Source organism: Pleurodeles waltl, chromosome 11 (genome assembly GCF_031143425.1).
Source record: "Pleurodeles waltl isolate 20211129_DDA chromosome 11, aPleWal1.hap1.20221129, whole genome shotgun sequence".
Taxonomy (NCBI): Eukaryota; Metazoa; Chordata; class Amphibia; order Caudata; family Salamandridae; genus Pleurodeles; species Pleurodeles waltl.
The window spans coordinates 875,832,379-875,859,635 of NC_090450.1; positions in this window are offsets into that span (position 1 = coordinate 875,832,379).

A 27,257-nucleotide genomic window follows, 5' to 3' on the forward strand; every position below is an offset into this window, starting at 1 on the left:
GAGACGCATACAAAAAAACAGCGGGGAAAGCAAGGAGAAGGCACACAAAAAGCTGGGGGAAAAGCAAGGAGAAGGCACACAAACAAATTGGGGAAAAACAAGGAGAAAGCAGGGAGAACAAGGGAAAAGCAAAGAGAAGGCACTAAAAAAAGGGAGGAAAAAGCAAGGAGAAGAAAGGAGCTGCATAAAGAGAGAGGCTGGGCCTGGGGCCTACTCTAATGCAATCAGAAATGTTCTTTTGGGATGCTATTTATTTTTTATACCAGACCCTGAGAGGAGTACGTTTATGGCTGAACTACAGAGAAGAAGATTAAGGATGCAGTTATTAAATACTAGGGGGCTGATTACGACTTTGGCGGTCCGGCTGTCAGACCGCCAAAGCCGAGGGGATGAGGCCATCATCAACCCGTTTCCAACTTGTCATCAAGTGGGCTGAACAGCGGAAACATTGTATTAGGACATTTCAGTGGGTCTGCCCAGCGGAGGCAGTGTGGCAGCATTGGCCTCGGCTCCCTTAAAGCCAATGCCATTGCACACTAGCACCCTTGGAATGGACATTGTCTGCAGAGCATACAGTGCGCATTCTGAGTATGCTGCCAGGGAGGCCAATGCACTGCCCATGACATGGTCGTGGGCAGTGCAGGGGACCCCCTGTATCCCCCAGCACTGACTTTTCACCAGCCTTTTCATGGCAGGGACCCCACCATGACAAGGCTGGCAAAAAGTGGAGTCGTGATCAGCATGGTGGTGCCAAACTCGGCACCGCAGTGGCTGACCATGACTCCGACCGCCACTAACCCATTGGGATCTATGATCCTGGCAGTGGCGGTGGTCTCCTGGCTGTCTATCTGCCAGGATCGTAATATGGCGGTCAAACCACCAGGAGTGTGGCGGGCCACCCACCACCACAGGTTTGACGGTCCTTGGACTGCCAAACTCTTAATCAGGCCCTAAGTGTGTAAGCAATAGGCCTAGACTGCTTTCTGTGAGAGGTTCATAAGTGATTTGGCTGCCATCTGGTGCCTATATTAATGGTTTTATAAAATTAAATTATTAAAGTTTTTCAAATTCCCACTTCATTTAAGTGTAACAATTTAGTGATATTCTCTACGCCTGGGAAAAATTTCACATTTGTCACATACACCTCAATTACTCTTTTAAAATTCATACTATAAGATCCTCATGAAAATTTGGCAAGAAAAGCCATCAGTGACACTATTTAGGACTCCTCTGGCGCTTTTTTGTTGAAAGCTGAGACAGTCTTGGAATAATGGAATAGAAGATTTGCACAAGCTTAACTTTCATTCATTGTTAGGTAAGAATAAGAGTTTTGGATCTAGCAAACAATTCCTTAGCCAGTCATGAGATGATTGAAACTGGTGAAGAGGGTTATTCTCCTTCAATGTTTACTTCTTCTAGCTTTTCTCTCACATTTTGTTGGGTAAAAGTGAATCAGATGAAAAATTCTTTATATGGCCAGGAAAATGTAGATTTATAAGTGTGACTAAGCGTACTTGACCAGGGTTTGGGGGTCTCTTCCAGATCAGATCAATAATGCATTTGATGGCAATCAAATATGCCCTTTTTGGTTTATAGCTCAAAGTTAGGAGCACATTTTTAAGAAGGTAAGGTTTCAAATCTCATTAAGGCTCTGTGAAGTTCAATATCATATATGCAGGAATCATATGCTGAATATCCTTGAGGGCTTGGTAACACTCTGGAAGAATCCTAATTTGTCTATTTAGATTTCAGCAGATGGTTCTTAGCCTGGGGAAGCCATGGGATAGATGAACTCAGTCAAACATTGGAAGATGGTAATTTGCATTAGTTTTCTATCTTACAAGAGCATTTTGGGATAAATTGCCTTTAGCAGGTCTTTCTCACTGTACAGATTGAGAAAAACAGAATGTTAAATTATATAATTGTCTCTTTGGTGTTAGGTGTCCCTGAGACAGTCCCTATTCAAAGTATATGAGCAATAAACAGTTTTTCTTGATAGACAATAAGGTCATCATAGAGACTTGGAAAGGATCTACTGCTATTAGGATTACTGAGGAGTGTGTCAATATCAGGGGTACTTGGTGTTGATGGATCAACAGGATCAAATCAAATCAAAAACATTTATAAAGCGCGCTACTAACCCATGAGGGTCTCAAGGCGCTAGGGGAAGGGGGTTACTTCTGCTCGAAGAGCCAGGTCTTGAGCTGCCTCCGGAATGCAGGGTGGTCCTGGGTGGTCCTGAGGTTGGCGGGGAGAGAGTTCCATGTCTTGGCCGCCAGGTAGGAGAAGGATTTCCCACCTGCCGTGGTGCGGCGGATGCGAGGGACGGCGGCGAGTGCGAGGTTGGCGGAGCGAAGTTGACGGGTGGGCATGTAGAAACTGAGGCGACGGTTGAAGTATTCGGGTCCCTTGTTGTGGAGGGCTTTGTGTGCGTGGGTGAGGAGCCGTAAGGTGATTCTTTTGCTGATGGGAAGCCAGTGCAGGTGTCTCAGGTGGGCGGAGATGTGGCTGTTGCGGGGTATGTCGAGGACGAGGGGGGCGGAGGCGTTTTGTATTCGCTGCAGACGTTTCTGGAGTTTAGCAGTGGTTCCTGCGTATAGGGTGTTTCTGTAGTCCAGGCGGCTTGTGACGAGGGCGTGGGTCACAATTTTTCTGGTGTCGGCGGGGATCCAGCGGAAGATCTTTCGGAGCATGCGGAGAGTGAGGAAGCAGGAAGATGATACGGCATTGACTTGTTTGGTCATGGTGAGAAGCGGGTCCAGGATGAATCCGAGGTTGCGTGCGTGGTCTGAGGGGGTTGGTGCGGTGCCTAGGGCCGTGGGCCACCAAGAGTCGTCCCAGGCCGACGGGGTGTTTCCGAGGATGAGGACTTCAGTTTTTTCTGAGTTCAGTTTCAGACGGCTGAGTTTCATCCATTCTGCGACGTCTTTCATTCCATCTTGCAGGTTGGTCTTGGTGCCAGTGGGGTCCTTGGTGAGGGAAAGTATCAGCTGAGTGTCGTCGGCGTATGAGGTGATGTTGATGTTGTGTTTGCGTACGATGCCAGCGAGGGGATCATGTAGACATTGAAGAGAGTCGGGCTGAGCGAGGAGCCTTGTGGGACGCCGCAGATGATCTCAGTGGGGTCTGAGTGGAACGGACGGAGGTAGACTCTTTGGGAGCGGTTAGAGAGGAAAGAGGTGATCCAGTCCAGGGCCAGTCCTTGGATACCGGTGGAGCGCAGGCGGGATGTTAGGGTTCGTTGGCAGACGGTGTCGAAGGCAGCCGAGAGGTCGAGGAGGATGAGGGCGACTGTTTCTCCGTTGTCCATCAGAGTTCTGATGTCGTCTGTGACTGAGATGAGGGCGGTTTCTGTGCTGTGATTGGCTCGGAATCCGGACTGAGAGGGGTCGAGTAGGTTGTTGTCTTCAAGGAAATTGGTCAGTTGCTTGTTGACGGTCTTCTCTATGACTTTGGCAGGGAAGGGAAGGAGCGAGATGGGGGTGGAAGTTCTTCAGGTCGCTGGGGTCCGCCGTAGGTTTCTTCAGGAGGGCATTGACTTCCGTGGGTTTCCAGCTCTCGGGGAAGGCGGCAGAGGCAAACGAGCTGTTGATGATGGTCTGGAGATGCGGGGCGATGATGTCATCGGCTTTGTTGAAGATGAAAGGTGGGCAGGGGTCCGAGGGGGCACCGGAGTGGATGGAGTTCATGGTAGCTTTGGTCTCCTCCACGCTGATGTGAGTCCAGGCGTTGAGGGTGATGGCTGGGGTAATAGGTTCTGTGGTGGTTGTCTGGGTCTGGTGTCTGAAGCTGTTGTGTAAGTCGGTGATCTTACAATGGAAGAAGGTAGCGAGGGAGTTGCAGAGGTCTTGTGAGGGCGTGATGGAGTTTGGAGTTGTCGTTAGGATTGGAGAGCTCTTTGACGATGTTGAAGAGTTCTTTGCTGTTGTGAGTGTTCTTGTCCAGTATGTCTGTGAAGGAAGTTCTTTTGGTGGTGCGGATCAGCTGATGGTGTTTGCGGGTGGCGTTTTTGAGGGCAGACATGTTTTCTGTGGTGTGGTCTTTGCGCCAGGCTTTCTCGAGGGTACAGCAGTTTTTTTTGGATTCCTTGAGGGTGTCTGTGAACCATTGAGGTTTCCTGGTGCTGGTCTGTCTTGGGAGGCGTCTGAGAGGTGCGAGGTTGTCCGCACAGTTGGTGATCCAATGAGTGAGGCTGAGGGCTGCGTCGTTGGGGTCGGTGGAGAAGGTGGGTTGGTTGTCGCTGAGAGTGGAGCGAAGCTGTTCCATGGGGATTTTGTTCCAATGTCTGCGTGGGATGGGTTGTGTGCGGAGGTGGAGATTCTTGTGTCTGAAGGTGAAGTGGACACATCTGTGGTCAGTCCAGTGTATTATGGAGGAGTGGCTGAAGGATACGTGGTTGCTGGCGGAGAAGATGGGGTCGAGCGTGTGTCCGGCAATGTGGGTGGGGGTGTTCACCAGTTGCTTGAGACCGAGGTTGGCGAGGTTGGCGAGCAGGGTGGTGTTGTTGGGGTCGTTTTTCTGTTCCAGGTGGAAGTTGAGGTCACCAATGAGGATGTAGTCCGGCGAGGCAAGGGCGTGCGGGGAGATGAAGTCTGCGATGGATTAGCTGAAGAGGGCGCGTGGTCCAGGGGGTCTGTAGATGAGAGTTCCTCTGAGGGTGGTCCTGGGGTCGGTGTGGATCTGGAAGTGCATGTGTTCGGCGGCGAGGGGGGTGTCTTCGGCGGAGGTGGTGATGTTGATGGAGTTCTTGAAAACAATGGCGATTCCTCCACCGACTTGGTTGGTGCGGTCTCTCCTGGTGATCTTGTAGCCATCAGGGATGGCTATGGCGATGTCGGGGGCCGAGGAGGCGTTCATCCAGGTCTCAGTGATGAAGGCGACGTCCGGTGCGGTGGAGTCCAGGAGGTCCCATAGTTCAATGGCGTGCTTGTGGACGGACTGTGCATTGATCAGGATGCATTTGAGGTGGTTATTGGCGGTTGGGTTGGTGGGCGGGGTGCAGTCGCGGTGGAAGGTGAGTTTGCAGGTGAGGCATGCGAAGGGTCAATGGGTGCGTTTAAGGTTGGCTTGGAAGCAGGTTCTGGAGCGCCCCGGGTTGAGAGCGTGGAGGGAGGTGGGGTCGTAACGGTGCTGCGGGGTTTGGGAGTGCTGGGGGCCAGGGGTTGTGGCGCTGGACGCGGTCCAGGCGAGGACGGGCGCGGACTGGAGCAGACGGGCTTGCCTTTGGAGGAGGGGTCAGCTGGGGGCAGGAGGCGGGAGGGGGGCGACGAATGGGAGCAGGGGGGGCGGCCGAGCGGGAGGTGGCAGTGGGAAAGCGGAGGGCGGGGGGTCAGGTAGAGGGGGAGGGAAAAAAGATAGGGAAGGGGGGATTACAGAGGAGGAGAGGAGTCAGGAAGAACAGAAGAGAGGAGTAGAAGAGCCAGGAGAGAAGAGCCAAGAGGAGGAGGAGAGAGAAGAGTTAAGAGAGAAGAGTCAAGAAGAAGAGTCAAGAGAGAAGTGTCAAGAAGAAGAGGAGAGAGAAGAGTCAGGAAGAAGAGGAGAGAAGGGTCAAGAAGAAGAGGAGAGAGAAGAGTCAAGAAGAAGAGGAGAGAGAAGGGTCAAGAAGAAGAGTCAAGAAGAAGAGGAGAGAGGAGTCAAGAAGAAGAGGAGAGACCAGAGAAGCAGAGGAGGGAAGCGTCCAGAAGATGAGGAGAAGGCAACAGATGAAGAAAAAGAAGAAAGAACACGCAGGACGGGGTGCAGAGGAGGAGAAGCGCATAGAGGAACACAGATGAAGAAAAAGAAGAAAAGAACACGCAGGGCGGGGTGCAGAGGAGAAAAGAAGAACACAGAGGAGGAGCAAAGCAGGAAGAAAACGCGGTGAGGAAGAGGAGCGGGGCACAGAGCAAGTGGGCTGCAGAAGAGGAGCAGAGAAAGATGGCTACCAGAAGCAGGAAGGAGGTGCAGGAAGCGAAGGGAGATGGACAGCAGAGGTGCAGAGAGAGGTTGGAGGAGAGAGCGGAAGGCAGAAGACATAAGTTCAGGGAAAGAGAGGTGAGTGGCGCGGGGCTGGGCGTGGGGCTGGGCGGGGGGAGTACTTACGGTTTAGCTGGTCTTGCTGGGAGGTGTCAGGAGCCTGGGCAGGTGGAGCTGCAGCGGCGGGGAAGCGACATACATGGTAAGAAAATAGTAGGAAGAAGCAGGATTTGAGGATTTGAAAGGCTGGTCAGTGAGCTTACTAAGAGACCAATGGAAGTAAAGCCACAAGGGGAGACTGAAGTGTCTAAGGGAAATTAAGAACTGCAAGTAACAGTAGCCATTCCCCCAGTTGCTCAAGACTTCCTCAGGACTCCCTTGAGAGTCCAGCAGGATCACAGTGACACACAATTTTCTTTTTTTTTTTATTTAAGGTAATGGGGGCCCTCTGGAATTCCCACAAAGGCAAAAGGGTCAGGATATCCCTACCCTGCCCCCAATGTCCTTTTTTAAAAGCATTTTCAGGACAGGGGATAACATTCCCGAGTCCTGTATTGCCCGTCATATTTCTTATCATGTTACAGCTAGCCAATCAGAGCGCTCACTCTAAAAAAGCCAACTGAGCCACGCAACAAGCTTTGAACCTGTTGAACTTTAATTTTTCAAAAACTACTGGACAAATTTGCCAATTCATAAAGAGCATATTTTCTGGGTATAAACCTATATTTCTGACAAATTAGGTGTAATACTGTTCAGAAACTTTTTAAAGATTTTGTGAAGATTCGTCAAACAGAGCCAAAGTTGTTAGCAAAACAAAACAAGCATTTTCAATGCAATGGGTCTCACATTTGCTCTAGTTAGAGCTATTAGCATTGTAAACTTCTAACCAGACTTTTCTTGCCACACAAATTAAAAGAAAAAAAATGCAGCACGATCGCACTATGTCAAATGCAGCGCGATCATGCTGACATTGAAAACGGAAAAACCGAGTGTGATCGCACTATGTAAACCCTAGCGCGATCATGCTGCGTGGAAAATAAACAGATAAAGTAGTCTGGAAACCATGTTGAAAACATTGAGCCTCGTATGTTTTTAGTAGTTTACCGGTGCTGTGTAGGTGGGCTAAACACCAGAAAAGGCATGGCGTATGCATGCCTTTCACAAATGAAAGCAAGTGGATTTTTAAAGGCAAGCCCACAAACCAATGAAAGTGACTGACGTGACATGGGCGTGGTTGGAAGCCCAAAGAGAGATTACTACAGGAGAGGGAGCGCTTTGTGCTCTCCCCTAAGAAACCATTTCCTATGGTAACTAGGGCCTAACTATAACTATACAGTGGCAGTATTATAGATATACACGCTCACACACAGACACATAAATATGATGAATCATACATCACGAGAGGCAACATTTGCATCAGAATGGCTATTAAAATTAAAGTATGCTATAAAATATCTGGAATCATTATAACCTTTATTTTCATTGGGCGAATGTTCATTTATTTGATATGTTTTTGTTCTGGAACTTTCCTGCTTATTTTGAGGCATGCCAATATGAGTTGAGTTTAACTATTTAACTACACTGTCAAAATTAGAGCACCATTTAGGGTCTGGTGGATGAACCCAACAAAAATTGAGGGATGTCCCTTATCCCATCCTCCAAAGCCAAGCCTGCATGCGCCCTACCGTCAGAAACCTTTACTAGCCACAGAGTTGCTACCATTCCGATGCGTATTTTTCAGACTTTTCACCGCTATGTGTACACGGTGGGTGCGAACATGTAAATTGCAAAATTGTTGCCCACGAACTGGGAGAAAACTGCATCAAAAACATGTTTTTTCTCCTTGAAAAGCAAACCCTTGCCTTGCGGTTTGCCTCTCCTGATAAACAATGAATGCCACCTGAACGGCCTGGCAGATATTACATTTGTGCCGAATGTCCTCCTGCCATTTTAGCAAATCCACTTTCAACTAAATGCCCTGCCAGAGTGGGATAACTGAAAGGACAGTAGGCAGTTGCCCTTGCGTGGTTGTAGAGGAAGAACCGCCTCCATTTCAGCAGTTTTGCGGCCTCTTTGTCAAAGTCAAAATATACCCCTATTGTGTTATGATATGACTAGCATCTTTCTAAAAAATGAGCATGTACTAGATTAAACGCCTTTTTTGTCATTGAGGCAAAAGTGTTAAAAGCTAAGTATTTAAACCCCTGCTGACTTAGATATTTATGATGCAGGTTTTCTGAATTTCGGACTCTTGCAAATAAAGCAAACTTACCCACATCAAAGTCAGATTGCTACTGAGGTTAACAGATGACTTTATATCACAGAACACGCCACGTTTTACTTGTGTGCTTCCCCATACAGGCCAACGTGTTTGGATACTTTAGCCCACTTGTTTGAATTTGATTGAAAAGAACTACCAACCCCAGAAGGCATTAGGGTTGTAAACGAAACATAAAACGAGAAACATGATGTCAGTGACATGCAATCAATTGGTAAAGCTACACATTAGCTCCTCTAAAGCTGGCCTCCGAAGATTTTCTTCAAAGTCCCCACCAACATATGGAAATCCCGGACAGGTTAAATTATTGAATGCTGTTGCTGCATGTCCTATATAGCTTATAGCTATGTAGAACAAAGGCGGTCTTTTCGTGTAATATTACATTTAACTGATCAATGAACATTTAACAGAAGTCTGCTCCAAGAGACAATTGTGTCGAAGAGCCCATCAGGAACATCCTAAGACTTTACGGGGCCCTGCTTTTGAGACCCCTGTTCGGCGCAACTTTGGACTTGTGATCCAATTTCAGCTTTTTCGTGGCCTCGTTGGCTAGTTTACTGACACTGCACGACAGACTAGTCTAAATTCTAAATGTATTTCCAATTCATATTTAGGGATAGTTATGTGTGTTTTCAATTTTGTAACATAGCAGGAGATTTACTGCCATTTCTCAAATGCGAGGTTCCGTTTTCATCTAAAAGGAACTTTTTATGGGTGCTGCATGGTGTTAAAAACATAAACACAATATTTATCTGCAAAATCTCTAACCTAGACTTCGACTTTTTACCTGTATTAAAAATAAAGGAAAACAGTATCATTCAAGGGCATCAGGGCAGGATTGTGTGGAAAAGGGAGGCAAATATTTCAGTTGGGGCCCTAAAAGGCCAGAGCCCACTTTGCCCATGCCTTAAAACGCTTGTGGATCCCGTACACAGGTGTGTTTGTGTCAATGCTACCTTTTGAGTGATGCACCTGAAAAGACATGAAACTACAAGCATATTGTCTAAAAAAGGGAGTAGAGAGGGCGCATTGTGCACAGACAATAGGTTGGCATAAACCATGATCAAGCTGCACGTCAAAGACTCTTCAAGGAAAAGCCCTTTAAATCCAGATCTGAGCTGCTTGCTGATTGTAAGCAGTAACAATTTTTTGTGAGGGTTACCTTGGAGAAGATGATTGTATTTTTTTAAGTGGTCAGATAATAACACACAATTCCCACAACCAAAGACGCACCTGCCACCCGCAAGATACTTCCTCTCTACTCCCAAATGCACATTTAATTGAGCACCCTAGCCACCTGTGCAATTAGGAACCTGGCTGTAATAGTGGTTTGTTTTCAAAGCCTCAAGGGAAGACTGTTGACAAGTTTGAATTTTATTTCATTTGTCTTGAACGGAAGACATGGCTGTCAACAGAATTTATGCACCATCAAATTCCTGTAGCTTGTCACCTCCATACAACTCACAGTCCATACTACATTAACTATAACTCGGCACTCTCCCCTGCTCAGTGTTGTCACAAATTATGTAATTAGAGATGCCATAATTGTTGTTAAGAATGCCCTGATTTTATATGGTATAAGTGATGTAATATGAGAGAGTTTAAGCAGTGCATCGTAAAGGCTCGAGTTATAGTTAATGCAGTGTGGTGTGTCTTCAAATGGTGTGTCATCGAGTGGAGTGCTGGCCAGCAGAGTATCGCACACTGGCATGCAGTGGAGTAGAGTGTTGTACAATGGATTGGCATAGAGTAGAGGAGGGTGGAGTAGACTGTTGTGTCGTCCAGCGGAGTATCGTAGAGTACAGTGGAGGAGAGTGTTGTACAGTGGCATGCCATGTCATACAGTGGAATGACGTGTCATAGAGAGAAGTGGAGTGGCTTGTTGTAAAGTGTCATACAGTGTAGTACAGTAGCGTATACAGTAGCATATAGTGGATGGGCATGGAATAGAGTAGAGTGGCATAGAGTGTAGTAGTGTGTTGCAGAGTGCAGTTGCATACACTGGTGAAGAGTGCTGTACAGTGTAGCAGCACAGAGTGGAGCTTCATATAGTGACATAAAATCCAGTAAAGTGTCATAGAGAAGAGTAGAGTGAAGTAGAGTAGAGTGCAGTGGTGTAATGCAGAATGAAGTAAAGTGTAATTGAGTGGAGTGGCGTAGTGTAGTGTAGATTTGAGTAAACTATTCCAAATTAGAGTGGTGTGTTGTACAGTAGAGTGGAGTGGAGTGTCGTAGAGTGTTGGGAATTGTCACAGAGCAGAGTGGACTGGAGTAGCATACAGGAGAGTGTTGTAGAGTCAAGTAGCGTACAGAAAAGTAAACTGTTGTAGAGTGTACTAGAGTGCAGTGGCACAGTGTAATAGTGTTGAATGGCATAGAGTGGAGAGGCATCCAGTGGAGTAGAATGGAATAGAGTGGCATAGAGTGGAGAGGCATACAGTGGAAAGGCATACGGTGTCATAGAGTAGAGTATTGTGTCATAGGGTAGAGTGGAGTAAATTGGGGTGGTGGGGCATACAGAGAGTTGTGTGGAGTGTCATAGATTGGAGTAGAGTATCAGAGAGTGGCACAGAGCGGAGTAGAGTGTCCTACAGTGGCATAAAGAGTGGTGGAGGAGAGTGCTGTACAGTGAAGTGTAGGGGAGTGGCATAGAGTGTCATCGTGTAGCATAGAGTGTAGTAAAGTACTGAAGAGTAGAGCTGCATAGAGTGGAGTAGAGTGCAGCAGAGTGGAGCAGCATTGAATGGAGTGTTGTACAGTGGCATGCAGTGAGGTAAAGTGTTGCACAATGGAGTAGAGTGGAGTGAATTGGCGTAGCATAACGTAGAGTGAATTAAAGTGTGATAGAGTGGATTGGCATGTTGTAGTGTAGAGAGTCCTGGAATGGAGTACAGTGGAGTAGAATATTATACATTGGAGTAAAGAGTCAAAGAGTGGAGTGGCATGTCGTACCGTGGAGTAGAGTGGCATGTTGTAGACTGCCAGAAAGTGTCATAGAGTGGAGTACATTGGAGTGCTACAGAGTGGACTAGAGTGGACTGGCATGGAGTACAGCAGAGTGCAGTAGAGTGTGTTTGAGTAGATTGGCATAGAATGTCAAAGAGTGGAGTGACATAGAGTGGTGTACAGTGGAGAAGAATGGAGAAGAATGGAGTAGTGTGTCATAAAGTATGGTGCAGTTATCTAGAGTGGAATAGCATGGAGGGAGTTGTATAGAGAGTTGTAGAGTACAGTAGATTGTTGTATAGTGGCAGAGAGTGGAGTAGTGTGTCATACACTGACATAGACTTGAGTAGACTGTTGTAGAGTCGAGTGCAATAGACGGGAGTATAGTGTGGTAGAGTGGTGGGGCATAGAGTGTCACAGAGTGGAGTCTAGTGTTGTAGGATGGAGTAGAGTGGATTCAAGGAGATTGGAGTGGCGTAGATTGGAGTGGCAGAGTGGATAGAGTAGAGGGTATACGCATATGCAAGTGGCATAGAGTATAGTGGTGTGGAGTGGAATTGGGTAGACTGGAGTGCTGTTGAGAGTAGTGGGGTAGATTGGAGTGGTTTACAGTGGAATTACGGAAAGTGGAGTGGTGCAGAGTAGATGGGCATAGAGTGGAATGGCTTAAAGTGGAGTGGTATACAGTGGAATACAGTACAGTGGAGTAGCATGTCATAGAGTAGAGTGGCATATCATAAAGTAGAGTGCAGTGGGAGACACTATATTGTTGTAGAGTGGGGTAATATGTCATTGAGTAGAGTGGAGTGGCTTACAGTGGAATAGCATAGAGTGGAGTGGCATACAGTGGTGTGGCATACAGTGGAGTGGCATAGAGTGGAGTCATGTACAGTTAAATAACATAGAGTGGGGTGGGGTACAATAGAGTGGCCTAGAATAGAGTAGCATAAAGTGGCATACTGTGCAGTGGATTGGCGTAGAGTGGAATGGAATAAAGTGGAGTGACAGGAGTGGTGTGGCATAGACTGGAGTGGCATAGAATGGAGATGCATACAGTGCAATAGCATAGAGTGAAGTGGCGTTCAGTGGATTGGCCTAGAGTGGAGTGGTGTACAGTGGAATGGCTTACAGTGGATTGGCATAGAGAGGAATGGCATAGAGTGGAGTGGCGTAGAGTTGAGTTGCATACAGTGGAATACCGCCGACTGGAGAAATGTACAGGGGGTGGCATACAGTGAAGTGGAATAGAGTGGAACAGTGTAGAGTGGAGTGATGTAGAGTGGAGTGAAGTGATGTGTCATAGAGTAGAGTGGAGTGACGTAGAGTGGAGTGATGTAGAATGGAGTGGTACAGGGTGGAGTAGTGTGTAGTCCAGTAGAGTGGATTGGCATAGAGTGGAATAGCATAGAGTGGAGTGGTGTACAGTGGAGTCCCCTAAAGTGGAATATCATAAAATAGAGTGGCGTACAGTGGAGTGGCATAGAACAGCATAGCATAGAGTGGTGTGAAGCACAGTGGAATGGCATATAGAGGAATAGAGCAGATTGGAGTGAAGTAGACTTGATTGACATAAAGTGGAGTGGAGCACATTGGAGTGGTGAACAGTGTAGTGGTGAAGAGTGGAGTGGCATACAGTGGTGTGGAGTGGAGTGGAATAGCATAGAGTGGAGTGGTGTAGAGTGGAATAGGTAGAGTGAAGTGGCATAGAGTGGAGTGGCATAGAGTGGAATAGCATAGAATGGGGTGGCATAGAGTGCAGTGGCTTGGAGTGGAGTGGTGTAGAGTGGTGTACAGTGGAGAAGAATGGAGTAGTGTGTCATAAAGTATGGTGCAGTTATCTAGAGTGGAATAGCATGGAGGGAGTTGTATAGAGATTTGTAGAGTACAGTAGATTGTTGTATAGTGGCAGAGAGTAGAGTAGTGTGTCATACACTGACAAAGACTTGAGTAGACTGTTGTAGAGTTGAGTGTAATAGACGGGAGCATAGTGTGGTAGAGTGGAGGGGCATAGAGTGTCACAGAGTGGAGTCTAGTGTTGTAGGATGAGTAGAGTGGATTCAAGGAGATTAGAGTGGCGTAGATTGGAGTGGCAGAGTGGAATAGAGTAGAGGGTATACGCATATGCAAGTGGCATAGAGTAAAGTGGTGTGGAGTGGACTTGGGTAGACTGGAGTGCTGTTGAGAGTAGTGGGGTAGATTGGAGTGGTTCACAGTGGAATTACATAAAGTGGAGAGGTGCAGAGTAGATGGGCATAGAGTGGAATGGCTTAAAGTGGAGTGGTATACAGTGGAATACAGTACAGTGGAGTAGCATGTCATTGAGTAGAGTGGCGTATCATAAAGTAGAGTGCAGTGGGAGACACTAGATTGTTGTAGAGTGGGGTAATATGTCATTGAGTAGAGTGGAGTGGCTTACAGTGGAATAGCATAGAGTGGAGTGGCATACAGTGGTGTGGCATACAGTGGAGTGGCATAGAGTGGAGTCATGTACAGTTAAATAACATAGAGTGGGGTGGGGTACAATAGAGTGGCCTAGAATAGAGTAACATAAAGTGGCATAATGTGCAGTGGATTGGCGTAGAGTGGAATGGAATAAAGTGGAGTGACAGGAGTGGTGTGGCATAGACTGGAGTGGCATAGAATGGAGATGCATACAGTGCAATAGCATAGAGTGGAGTGGCGTTCAGTGGATTGGCCTAGAGTGGAGTGGTGTACAGTGGAATGGCTTACAGTGGATTGGCATAGAGAGGAATGGCATAGAGTGGAGTGGCGTAGAGTTGAGTTGCATACAGTGGAATACCGCCGACTGGAGTAATGTACAGGGGGTGGCATACAGTGAAGTGGAATAGAGTGGAATAGTGTAGAGTGGAGTGATGTAGAGTGGAGTGAAGTGGTGTGTCATAGAGTAGAGTGGAGTGACGTAGAGTGGAGTGTTGTAGAATGGAGTGGTACAGGGTGGAGTAGTGTGTAGTCCAGTAGAGTGGATTGGCATAGAGTGGAATAGCATAGAGTGGAGTGGTGTACAGTGGAGTTCCCTAAAGTGGAATATCATAAAATAGAGTGGCATACAGTGGAGTGGCATAGAACAGCATAGCATAGAGTGGTGTGAAGCACAGTGGAGTGGTGTATAGAGGAATAGAGCAGATTGGAGTGAAGTAGACTTGATTGACATATCACTTCTTAATAATTATTAAAACATAAGTAAAAAATAGTATTTTTTTTACTTTATGTGATTTTTTAAATTTGAAAGTCAGAAAATAATGATAATTTAATCTAATATATTTAAGAAGATTAAATATTGAATTCAAAAGTAGGTGAATAGTCATGTAGCATTTTTATTAGGTAGTTATTGGGTGGTGGAAAAACTGACTCTAAGTCAGTGCTCGTCCGGTTTAACAAAATACTATACCTCTGGGGATATGAGTACGAACAAACTGTCGACAGATGGTATTTAGGGTAAGGTGTGTTTTTTCATTTCTGATTTTACTTCGTCTTCACCCTGTTTTTTATTTACTGGTCATCGCGCCGTTTTCTAAAGTATTTTTTATGTGTTGAATTCTTTGTCATCCTCCATACATACTAATTTGCTTAATGGTAGTGCATTCATTAATAAATCTTGCATTTCCAAAAAAAAGGCAAAATGGTGAAATGTTATGGTAATGGAGCTTACGAACTGTTAGGTGCTAGATAGCAAAGAGAAGTAGATCCCCCAAGCCAAATGTGGAGAGTAAGGGGCGAACCTACCCCGATGCCCGTGGATTAACAGTAGTTGGAGCAGATGCCTGAGGCTTCTTCGAAGCATCTTAATTTGTCCAATAACTGTTTAAGTGATGCCTCGAGTGTGTGAGAAAACATAACACGTCATTGGCAAAGACTTCCAATTTATATTGTTTGCCATCTACCTCCAGCCCATGAATCCCAGAATTCGTTTCAATGTTGTGAACCAGTGGCTCCATCGTGGGAGCAAAAATTAATGGAGACAAACGGCACCCCTGTCTGTCACCCACCAGTTAATTGTATATTTTTCTAGGATCCACATTCTTGCTAAGTCTGCTAACTGTATATTTTTTCTAAGATCCACATTCCAGCTCAGTCTTGCTGAGTCTGATGTCTGAGTTCTAGGGGCTGAAAATTCACTGGGCATCATTCCCTCAAGATAGCATTGAATAAATTGCCTTGAGTATACTGGTTTAGAGTCCATATGAATCAGTTTAAGAAATGGTGCAAAATGTCATCAGAATTTAGACTGCATGCACAACACAGTGTACTCTAAGCACTGATTTTCTCAAAAAATGCATGATGATCTTTCCTTGGAGCAAAAAAAGTGTTCCTAACAATGGGGCTGTTCACAAATTTCATTTTGTAGTACGTTTAGTAGTACTACAATAGTACTAAAGTACTACAAAATTCTAGTCACAAACCTATGTGTGGAGGATGTGCCTCCACCTCTTCCATGTTTTTCTCTGCAGAGATTTCCTCCCCAAATGCAGATCCTATTCCAAAGTAGGTATATGTTTTAGTAGTAGATGTGGGAGGGACGCAGGAGTGGTTAGAAAATGGGGAATACTACTAAAGAGTAGGGGTTATGGGTAGAGTAAGGGGGATTACAGGAGGGTTAGAAAGGGATTTAGGGAGGGACATGCACCCACCCTCTAAAGGGTAAGCTCACTGCTACTCACAAACTACACTTCTCAAATTGCTACAGTCAAAAAGGACCCAAAACTGTTGTAACTGTATTTCAGCTCAGAGCTGAAGTAAGTCTAATATCACACGTGGAAAACCACTGGTACTACATCAGTCGTCCATTGAAATGATTGAGGTAGGAACTTAAAATAAAATTCCATGGTAAATATTGTGAAATTAAGTTATCTTATTCAAAATAGTTATTAATATAAATCATTTTATTTTAATGTTTACAAATTTTGTAAACATAAAACAAATTTTTAAACATAATTTAGTAACATTTTTGTCATTAAGAAAATAATGTAACATTGATTTCCATTAGACACAATTTAAATTATGTTTAACTCATTATACATCATGTTTAATAACTAATTATGCATAGTAAAAATATTTTTAATTTAAGAGGATTGTTTAAAATGTAAAGTTCAGAAAAATAATGTTAATTATAAATAAATGTATATAACTAATTTACAATTTATTATTTTACAAAAATGTTTAACATAAACATATGCATATAATTTTTTCAAGTATAATAAACATTAAGTTTCCCTATAATTTACTGTGAGATCACTGTCAATATATATTTATTGTAAATATAGAACTACCTAATTTTCAGCCCCTAGAACTCAGACATCAGACTCAGCAAGACTGAGCCGGAATGTGGATCTTAGAAAAAATATACAGTTAGCAGACTTAGCAAGAATGTGGATCCTAGAAAAATATACAATTAACTGGTGGGTGACAACAGGGAGTTAACAAAACCAAGAATTTGGCATTGACCTTTTCTTACAGAACATCTTGGCGGATTTCACTATTATGAGCCTCCACCAAGGCACTGAACCACAGACTACCAGGAGCACCCATATTTCCTGATGCAGGATGAACACACAGAACAGACAAGCAGGACATGAAGAACCGTGCCTGCCCATTCAAACACGAGGAAAATGGAAAAAAAAAAAAAACATGAAAGGTGAGGGGATTAGAATAAAATGCTGATGATACCCAACCGGTAAGCCATAAAGTACAACCGAAGTTTCCAGGAAACTTCAGCATACTCAACTCATGTTTTAACTCCTGCTGCCTAGAATGTCTTTGAAATGGTTGACATAATCCAGAACTGAGTATTTGTCTTGTTTTAGCTGCATATGTGATAAAATAAATTAAGTTATTCTATTTGTGTACAAGTTTAGTCTTATCTTTAGAAGAGTGGAGAAAATGTATTTCTTCCTCATCTTATTGTACAAATTTAGAATAATCGATGCTTTCTGCAGATATAAATCTTGTTTGCTGCACTTACCTATATGCAAGCAGTAAAAACAATGCAAATGGATTTACTATCAACTCTACTCACAACGGTCATTTTGATCATAAACGTAAGCTTATGGTAAGAGTTACCATTTTTACGCCTACCAAAAGCCACAAAAGGATTCCTGGTCGGCATAAATGTATATTTAATACAGATTTCTCCCCCCACAAGTGAGTAGAAAGTTGCAGTAGTAAGTCCTGCTTAAGGAGTGGAAAGTGGTTTGCACTGGAAGTCTAAGAATACCAAAACATATCTGCATGTATGGGTACCCTCAAATGGCTGACCCATTTACATCCTGGAAATGTCAGAGATTTACTCCATAGTTGGAGGAACTCTTCTTTCGGACCTGAAATGGGAATGTCTCACCCTCAGATTTGCTGGGGGTATCGGGATGGAGTTTCTCAACAGGGGGAAAATGTTTGCCCACAGAGAAAAAAAGTGAATTTGCACAAGCGGAATAGGTGCCTTTATGAAAAGTCACATGACATTCTCAGACGCACGACTGGAAGCCTGCATGTGACACCCAGTTTGGAAAGTGCTCGGAGGTCTTCGGGTAGCTATGCGCTATACAAGTCAGATAACATAACATAACATTCCAATCATTCTTCTGGTAATGTTTGTGAATGGGAAAAGCTTGCAAAAATACACATAGTGATACATAGGGGGCACTGTATTTTATGCAGCAGTGCAATATTTCTGTTATAGGTCATCAAATTGTTTAAACACATCCGGGTTTCTATTTAAAATTGCAATTAACATTGCACCCTATAGCTGGAGCATTTGCACAATCTTTCACTTTGGCTATTTCAGGATACAAAACTGCAATCTGCATTGTTTAATGAGACCTGGTTCTGAGTGCACTTTTGGCATCAGGCTAGGAAATACACCTGAAGAAAATCTTGCTCATGCATGGTACATGGTGGGTTTTCTCCCATGCAGGCACTTCTTTTAACTTTCAGGATGCCACCTAATGCTTAGCTTTTGGGTACTTAACTCGTTCATTGCTTCTCTGTATATGTCAGGATGCTATGGTCTTGTAGTGCCAAGAAGCTTAAGCGATAGTGTGCTATATAAATTAACCATAATATAATCTAGCATTGCAAAATACATAAAAAGCCTTACACAACATTGGTCCCTTGTACCTGAACAACTTCATAAAGTTCCACAAACCTACCAGACATGTCTGCTCAGCCAAACTCCTACTCACACACATCCCTTGCATATGCAGAACCAGATCTGGTGGTTGTGCCATCTCCTAAAGCCTGGAACAACGTGGCCCTGTGCATCAGAGTCTGCTCAGCAATTCTTGAATTCCACAAGAAACTAGAGACTTGGCTCTTCACCTCGCCATGACCCTAGCTTGGCTCATGTAGCTACTGCTTCAGTGCCAGGAGGCCCTCCCGGTTGAGTGGTGCAATATACAAATACACATAAGATTACATTAAAGTGGATGCAACACACATTTGCTACTGATTTGTCGTTTCCACCGGACTCCTCATGAGATTATCTCTTTAAAGTCCCTTTGCCATCGCTCTCTGTACTTCATGAGGCCTATATTCTAAGAAGAGGGCAGCCAAATGTGTGATCTTGGTAATAAATACCTTTGGGAATATAGAGGCATAAAAACCCCTCAGGTGATTACAGCTGGTTCCACCCATTCTACACATAACGTTACAGACCTTTGAACCCGTGGCTTCCTGGACATTCTTCTTGCTCTCATCCTGTTGTCTGCAGAGCAATTTCCTAAGGTGACCCAAAGACAACAAACAAAAGGTGTCCGTGTGAAATCTAAAAACGTAGCAAGAATCGATAAGTCATTGGGGCCAAGGCAGCCTGTGTCACCGCCAGAGGTGAAGGGGAGAAAATGGGTAAGGCATTGTGTGATCAAGACTTTATGTTCTGTGCACACAAGAAATCACCCAGCCGTCCCCCTCGCGCTCTCGGTCTCCCAAGAAAAGAGGCCTGCATTCCAATTATCTCACCGAGCCAAAACAGCATCTTGCAGGGAGAGCTCTTATTCAACCTGCCATGTGTTTGTACAGCCTGACTCCCCCCAGAGAACGCGCACAACATCTAAAGTGTGCTATTTATTACTATCAAAGGAGCTTAGTTCATAACCAAAGACGTTCTATCCCGCAGCTGTGACATTTCTGTGGTTTAATGCTGCAGGCATATGTGAGAGTAGTACATCAAATAGGCTTCTGTACAAAAGGTTTACAGCAAGTGCCACGGCGCATCCTAATTTCGAATAGAGAACACTACTGAGGACAAAAACTGCAATTTATTTTTCGAGAGTTTGTGCAAAGCGACATTAATGTTAATACTATATCTGAGAATATATGTGTTATCTATAATTCACTAGTGACGAAATATCATTTTTTGACCTGAAGCAAAATATTCGATTGAGTGTCATTTTATAAAGTAAGATGTGACTTTTACTCCTTTGCTGCAGGGTGCACGCACAACCTCTTTGCTGGTTCTATTTTCTTAAATTTCCATAAACCTGGGGAATTCGCCTATAAAGTTAATGCCTTCTCTTCCTGTGTTGAAGGCAACGTACACACGCATTGCAAGAAATTTGAATCCAGCCACAGGGCAATGAAAGGGTTAAAGACTTTCATTATATGTTGGTGGGTATTTCTTTGGGGCTGTAAAAACCGGCAATACAATTTGAGTTACCTTGAAATTCTCCACCTGCCACCCATAGTTGCATAAAAACGTCCCTCTCCAGCCTGTCACGCCTGCTTACTAATTAAAAGCAATGCCACCAGTTTCTTAACACTCAACAAAAGGGACTGGCCTGTGTTACGTAAGAGATGAGGAACCTCTCACATGTTTGGAGTCATGCCTCACAGCAACAAATTATTAAACCTCCCAGGTTTATAATCTTTCCAGGAAGTTCAAAAAATTACTGTTCTGGTCCAGGCAAGAGCTGCTTTTCTAGAAAATATGTTGGACAGACAAGGAAGAACAGACACTTTCACATTACTGGATGGCCACAACCCACCTCCAGTGAGAGAATCAGATTGTTCAGTGAAGGTTCAATTTAATAGACTTATACGTCTTTATCACACGTGGCAATACCAAGAATATGTTGGAAGCAAAACCACGCAAACTGAAAATGATTACTAAATTCTATTTAAAATCTTTAAGTCTTGATTGCAGAATAGCTGAAGCTTTACAGAAATATTATACCCACATATGATGGCCTTTTTGAGCCAACTATGTATTTTAGGTCTCGCTGCAGTCAGAGTTAGCTGTCTGGCAAGACTTCAGGTCAGCACACACAACATACAACAAATACATGCACACAGGAACGGGCTTTATTTCATGTATACAGAAAGTGGCTTTTGCTCAGCTCTTCTTCAGCCATTAGCTTGTTAGGGTGAGCTTCGTCAGTCATTGGCTGGCTTGGTGTCCATCAAGTACTGCAATCAGCACACGGCATGTGGCAGATGTGTATACACTTAAATAGTGTCCCTAGGTCGGGTTCCCATCCGGCCTCCACCCCACTCTGCACTTCCCCCGAAACTGATAGGGTCAGCTGGAATCCCCTTTCCTTATGTTTGGTGTGCGCTCTGAATAATTCCTGTACCGCACAGTCCAGTATAATTATCGCTTTCTCTTGTGCCTGCAGCAGCCTCTGGCTTCCCCAGTGGTCTCATCACGGGTACCCATCAGCCTTACCTCGTCCCCACTTTTGCTGCCTCAGTGTTGGAGGCTTCGACTGCAGAGTAGAAGCTCTTACTGGGAACATACAACGCTCCGACCAGCCTGTCTGCTGACAGTTCATGGCCAGGAGATGACAGGAAGGGGTTTGTGTACCAGAGCAATGCTTCTTTGTTACATTGTGTCACGTTGCGGTCTCATCTCCTGGCTCTGTCTGCGGCAGATGTTGTTTGCCTCTGACATACACACACCTTGATTTTATCCCTCAATTGAAGTTTTCAGAGCAAATAGTATCCTGGGCATTGGTTGTTTCCTGGCAAAATTCTATCAACACATTTGAAATTTCTTCAAATGCATGAATGCATAAACTATTGTGGGATAAGGGAATTTACGGAGCACTGTGCATTGAAGAGTTTGAACTATGACCTTGACCACTCAGGCTGCCTCCCTACAACGTATTTTGATCATCAATTAAGATGGTCATGGGACCATATACACAGAATATTTTTTAGAAATTATGGTTTATTCACCAGCAATGATTACAATACTTGGTGCACACATCATATGGGGTATTCCGCGGGAGACTACTGCCTGGACTTTAGCTTCTTTGAAAATTTGCACCTAACAACAAGGAAAAACAATCTGCCTGATTTTGAGAAATCATTGTTCCAGCATATATAGTTTTATATGCCGTTCACATTGCCAAACCACTGAGACATCGGAATATAGACAATATTTGTGGTCGTGCAAGAGCAACAATATAGAAGAGTCTGCAAACCCCCAGCAGTCCCAGGTCCATGCGTGAGAAACTCATCCAGTCAAGGCTTTTGATTTCTGTTTTGGGATTTCTATACTTGGTTTCATAATATAATATTCAGGACTACAAGCCCCTAAATGCGAATCAAAGCCTTACCTGCCTGAGATTCTCATACATGGACCTGGGAAAATTGGAAACTCTGGACTGGTGGATGACACACACCCTGCCTTCTATCCCAGAATTTTATGCTACATGAATCTTATGGCAAGCACCCACCTAGCAGTGCTAAACTTGAGCCGGCACTTATGCGTGCATCAACTGGCACTCAGTGTTTGGAAATCAAAAGGGTGTCACGGTCTGCACGTCGCTTTCCACCGTTGGCTGAAAAACTTGAAGGAGCACCTGGTCTTCTACTGGTTCTGGACTGACCAAGATAAGGGCGACCCTTTCTTGTAGCCACGATGCTGCTTGACTGGTAATGCCAAAGCAGACCGTACCCTCGAGAGGGAGGCCCAGAGGGGAAAAAAAACAAAATGTGGGAAAAAACCTCTACACAGGAACTCCTGAAAAAGAGGAAAAGAAATAATGAAAAAAGGAAAAAAGGAATAATCTTTCGCAAAGAGAACAGGAACTGAAGAAAATACAGAGAAACAGGAGCGTGGATCACCACCAAGCGGAAGTGTCTGCAATGCAAGGAAGACAAGAACTGGAGGGCTTATATACCAAGAAACAGGAAGTGACAAACAGGAAGAAAGAGCGACACCATCTTGGATTGGGAAAGGCCGAATAGAAAAGAACAGGAAAAAAGTATCAGTATAAAAAGAAAAAGAAAAAAGGCATGTTGGGAAAAAGAACACCAAGAAGAAGGACAACATGGACACCAGAACAAGGAAAGAAACAAAGTTGGAAGAAAAGAAGAAGAAAAAAGGAAGAAAGAACAGGATAGTCCTCAGAGGTAAGTAAGGGAAAATATCAGGGTGGTAGGCTGGGGCAGCGGCCTGACCTGGAGCATGAAATGTGCTTTCTGGGCAGCACCGCAAAAAGAGAGACACAAAAACTCAGGCTACGACGATGCAAGCGCTCCAATACTCGGAGCGGCGGCCCAACTCCAGCCCAAACACGGGACGCCGTGGTAGAGCGCAACGTCACAAAGGGGCGGTGTAAAGAAATCATCCCAGAAAACAGAGCAATGCAAGCACAAACAAAATATGGAAAAAAAGTAAACAGGCAGAAATGACCCTTTAGGGCTTTTCATTTCTATATTTTTTGATGGTGGTGAATTATGTCGTGGGGGTGTGTATGGGGGGAAGGTCGTTTTGGTCATATGATTCCTACATGAGGTGAGTTTTGTTTTGCTCTAGTTTATATTGCAAGCCCAATATTGACAAGATGAGGGTCTCAGGGCTGAAGCTGTAGAATGTACTTAGTTAGACTGTAAATGACTGGTTGTTAGCAAGAGCATAAGGGATTTACTGAAAAAAAGGTGATTCATTGAGAAAATACAATAAATATAGCCATATTATGACTCCCAGCCACAGGCCATGTGAAACGTATATGGCATATGAGCATTTTATTAAATTCTCAAACAAGAAATATTAAACAAGCTTATTTTTTTAATGGGAAGGTTGGAGTTTTTCAAAATGCAGCTTTATTTCTAAAAGACGAAGATTTATGCAGCAATGTACTAGATGTTAGTATATCAGTTTGTATTATTTTGTGCTGCTTTTTTGTTGGCACATATCAATACTTGAATTGAGGCCCCCTAATTGACCCTACTAGATTTCATTCGGTGCTGCTCCCACAAATAAAGATAAGATGACCGACCTATTTTTTTATGCCCAATTCCAGATTTCATCATATTAACAGTGTTTAAAAAATTTCAATTTTGAAATCAGGATATTGGCTGAGGAGGTTCTGAAGTTAAAACACACTCCTTTTCAGGGTGAACCACCAAAGCCACTTAATGAACCTGGGCTTAACTCTCTGGTAACTTGGCACAAAAGCAGTCATGCCAAATTTAGAGGCAATGTGTTAAGTATTTATGCACCACAGAAACAGTAATAAAGTGAAAACGCAACACAAGAAACTCCCACTCCATTTTATAACAATAGAGTAAATTGCATTTAATAATTTGAAACCAAAATAGCAAAAATCTAATCAATAGAATCTGAGATATTGAATTTTAAATGTTTAGATAAAATTAGTGCCAAAAGGCATAAAGTGCAAAATAAGGGTATTTGTATCTGGTCACGCTAAACTGGAGAAAGTCACAAGTTCAGGCTGAATATGAAGAAACCCAGACCGAAAGCAAGAATAAGGGCCTCATTACAACTTTAGCTGTCGGAATGATCCGCGGGGAGGAGGCTGCCATCATACCGGCGCTTCCCACCCAGACGGATTACAATGTTTCCACCAGGCTGACTGGCAAAAACATCATATTATGATGTTCCCGCCGGTCAGACCAGCGGATACAGAGCCACGGCATTAAGGGAGCCGAGGCCAATGCCGTGGCACAACAGCACCCTTGGAATTTGCACTGTCAGCATTGCACAGCGTACATTCTGATAGTGCATGGCCCCCCCTGTGGCCCCCAGCACTGACTTTCTGCCAGCCTTTTCATGGAGGGGACCCCACCATGAAAAGGCTGACGGAAAGAGGACTCGTGATCAGCATGGTGGAACTGAACTCAGCGCCGCTGTGGCTGACCACGACTCCAACCATCGCCATCTCTCCGAGATCCATGATCCTGGTGTTGACGCCAGTCCCCTGGCGGTCCAACCACCAGGGTCATAAGCTGGCGGTCGGACCGACAGGAGTGCAGCGGGTTTGGCAGTCCTTGGATTGCCAAGCTAGTAATTTGGCCCTAAGTTCTGCCCTCTGAGAGCTGTACCTTATGTCCTTGGTGTGAGGTCTGCGCAGCATTGCTTTGTGAGGCTTCAAGTCATCGGGCGTTGGTTCCGATGAGACTGTGCATCAAGGCTTTGCGTCACTCTGTGTCAATTCTTAAGAAGTTTCCACCTGTGTGGTGAGGCTTTGCAGGGCTTTGCGACACTGACTGTCAATTCCTGATGAAGCTTTCAGCTCTGCAGTAAGGCTTTGCAGGCTTGGTGTCTGTTCTGATGATGCTTGCAGCTTTGTGTAGGCTTTGTGTCGCTTTGCACCGGATTTGATGGAATCATGAGTTAGGGCAGGATGAGTTCACTTTGATGCCAGCCAAGGACCCAGGATCTGGAGAGGCACCACCTGGGGACCAGGAACTCACTCCAGCAGAGGCCAGCAGGACTCTGGCAGGTTCAGTTGCAGGAGTAAGCAGGTCCAATGCAGTCAGCTCGGCAGTTGCAGGGCGGCATTTGGAGTTTCTTGTGTCCCAGTAGTTCAGAACAGAAAGGGTGTCAGCTGATCCTTGGGGTCCCTGTGGTAATTCCGGTAGCCCTGGTAGTCCTGGGTTCAAGGACATAGCCCACTTTCCTTCAAGCAGAAAGGCAGACCTCAAGCAGCAGGGCAGTTTTCTGAAGCACAAGGCAGTCCTTCTGGAGTCTTCCACAAGTTCAGGAGTGTACTGAAGAGTTGGTCTGAGGGTCCAGTATTCATACCTGGTGCCAGCCTTTGAATTGGGAGAAACTTCTGGACCTTCTCACCACATCTAGATCTGGATATTTCCTCCCTCCTCTGCCCGGGCTCCAAGTGGTCTGGGATGACAATAGACTGGTGTCAATTTTTTGTGAGTGTGCTGGAGGCAGCCCCTTTGAAATGTCACGGCTGAAAACATGAAGGGCAGAGCACAGACTGGTGTTGCAAAACCTCTTCTACTTAAGGTCTGTAACAGTGTGGTGTTTGTATGTGTTCTACGGTAGTTTAACATTGACATTAGCCCCAGCCTCTTTAACTATGCATAGCAGAGTAAACTGCACATGTTTTTAAAATGATAATAATGGCTGTTGGAGGGGGTCGGCGGTAATCTGTGGGATACAATGTTTAATTTGTGCATATTGTTCTGGTGTGGAACATTTGTATGTATTTTTGAGGGTCTACATTTTATTTTGTGGGGTGGTGGCCATGCTTAATTTGTACTTCCAAAAAGACACTACTGGCGCGAGGTGATGGCCATCGTAAAAATAGAACCCTCAACACCTAAAACACTTCCCATAAGGCCTCAAAATATAAAGTTAGGAGAGGCTACGGGCATTTACATCAAGGGATAAAGTTCTGAGCCGGCTCAACCCAGAACAATCTGAAGGATCACCCCCCTTATTAGGTGAAAGGACAGGGTTACCACTTGTAAACATCCCAAATGTTGTTCAGACAGGCTGTGGCCGGCTACCAAAAACCAATTTGGCCTGTAAGAAACAGAAGTGGGCTGGTAGTGCTAGAAACCGCAAGCTTTTAATGAGGAAGTTAAAGAAAGCCAGACTAAGCGTTATAAGGAGGTATGAAAACACACCTGCAGCTAACCTCAGTCAACTACCTGCGGATGACACCCCTCCAACCACCGACAATTCTCATGCTGAGGCTTCAGAACAGGTGTTTTTGGAAAGTGTGAGAAGATATAGTCGTCCTGTAGAGCAGTTTAACGCTACAGAGCACTATGAGGAGTTTAGGTTCCTTAACCTTGACCGCCTAAACTTCTCCGATCATGGTGTTATAGCTATACTTCAGGCAGTGCAAACGCTCATAGAACGATTGTTACACAATATGGGGCCTAACGATTTCTTTCAGATACGTTTTCAGGGGCAGGGTCTCAATAGTCCTCTGCTCTCCAGACGGTCGTATCGAGATGTGTTTGACGCTGTGACGTTTCTAGAAAACCTGTCTAAGCTTTTACAGAGCAAGGCTGAATAACTGGCGTATGGGACTTTTGGAATCATCGCCCTCGTTGTCAGGGGCCGTGAGGGCGGTGCTTCCAGAACCTTAAAGAGCATCATGTATAGTAAAATCAATGATAAAAAATGTTGCTGGTTGCTCGGCTTTAACACCGGAGCTACCAACATGTGTCTGGCGGTAAGCATTGCAGGGTTGTTGGTGGACCGGGCCACCCCAGACAACGTCATTATGTCTATGGCGGTTGCAGCCCATGAGGCGCTTCAACTACCACCCGACAGACTGGTTGGTTTTGGGGACCTGGGCCTTTTTGAGAACCATTTTGCCATTACAGTAAAAAGTTCTGTACCACAACGGTTCTTGGAAGTACTTCACGACCAATGAACGTGACAGAAACATGCTACATCATGAAAACCACTTTTACGGTATCTTGAACCTCAATGTGTGCAAACAATACGACCACATATACAACAACCGGACCAGACACCAGTGTGACATGCACTGTAAAATGTGTCAGAGGGACGGGTGTGTCGCCAGTGACGCTCAGAAGGTGAACTGTTCGACGTGCAAGATGTTCTGTCGATCGCAAGCCTGCATGAACGTGCAAATAAACCTCGCACAGTGCGTCCGTAAATAAGACTGTGGGGCTTGTGGTCGTTACAAGGCCAAGGACCACGATTGTAAATGTATGCAATGTCCCAGGTGTAAAGCGTATTTTATATCATGGATGTCGCATGAATGTTACATGCTCGTAGGATACCCCCAGAAAAAAACTGAAGGCTATATCGTATTCAATATAGAGTGTACACAGGAGACTGGTGTGCACCAGCCTAACTACATTTACA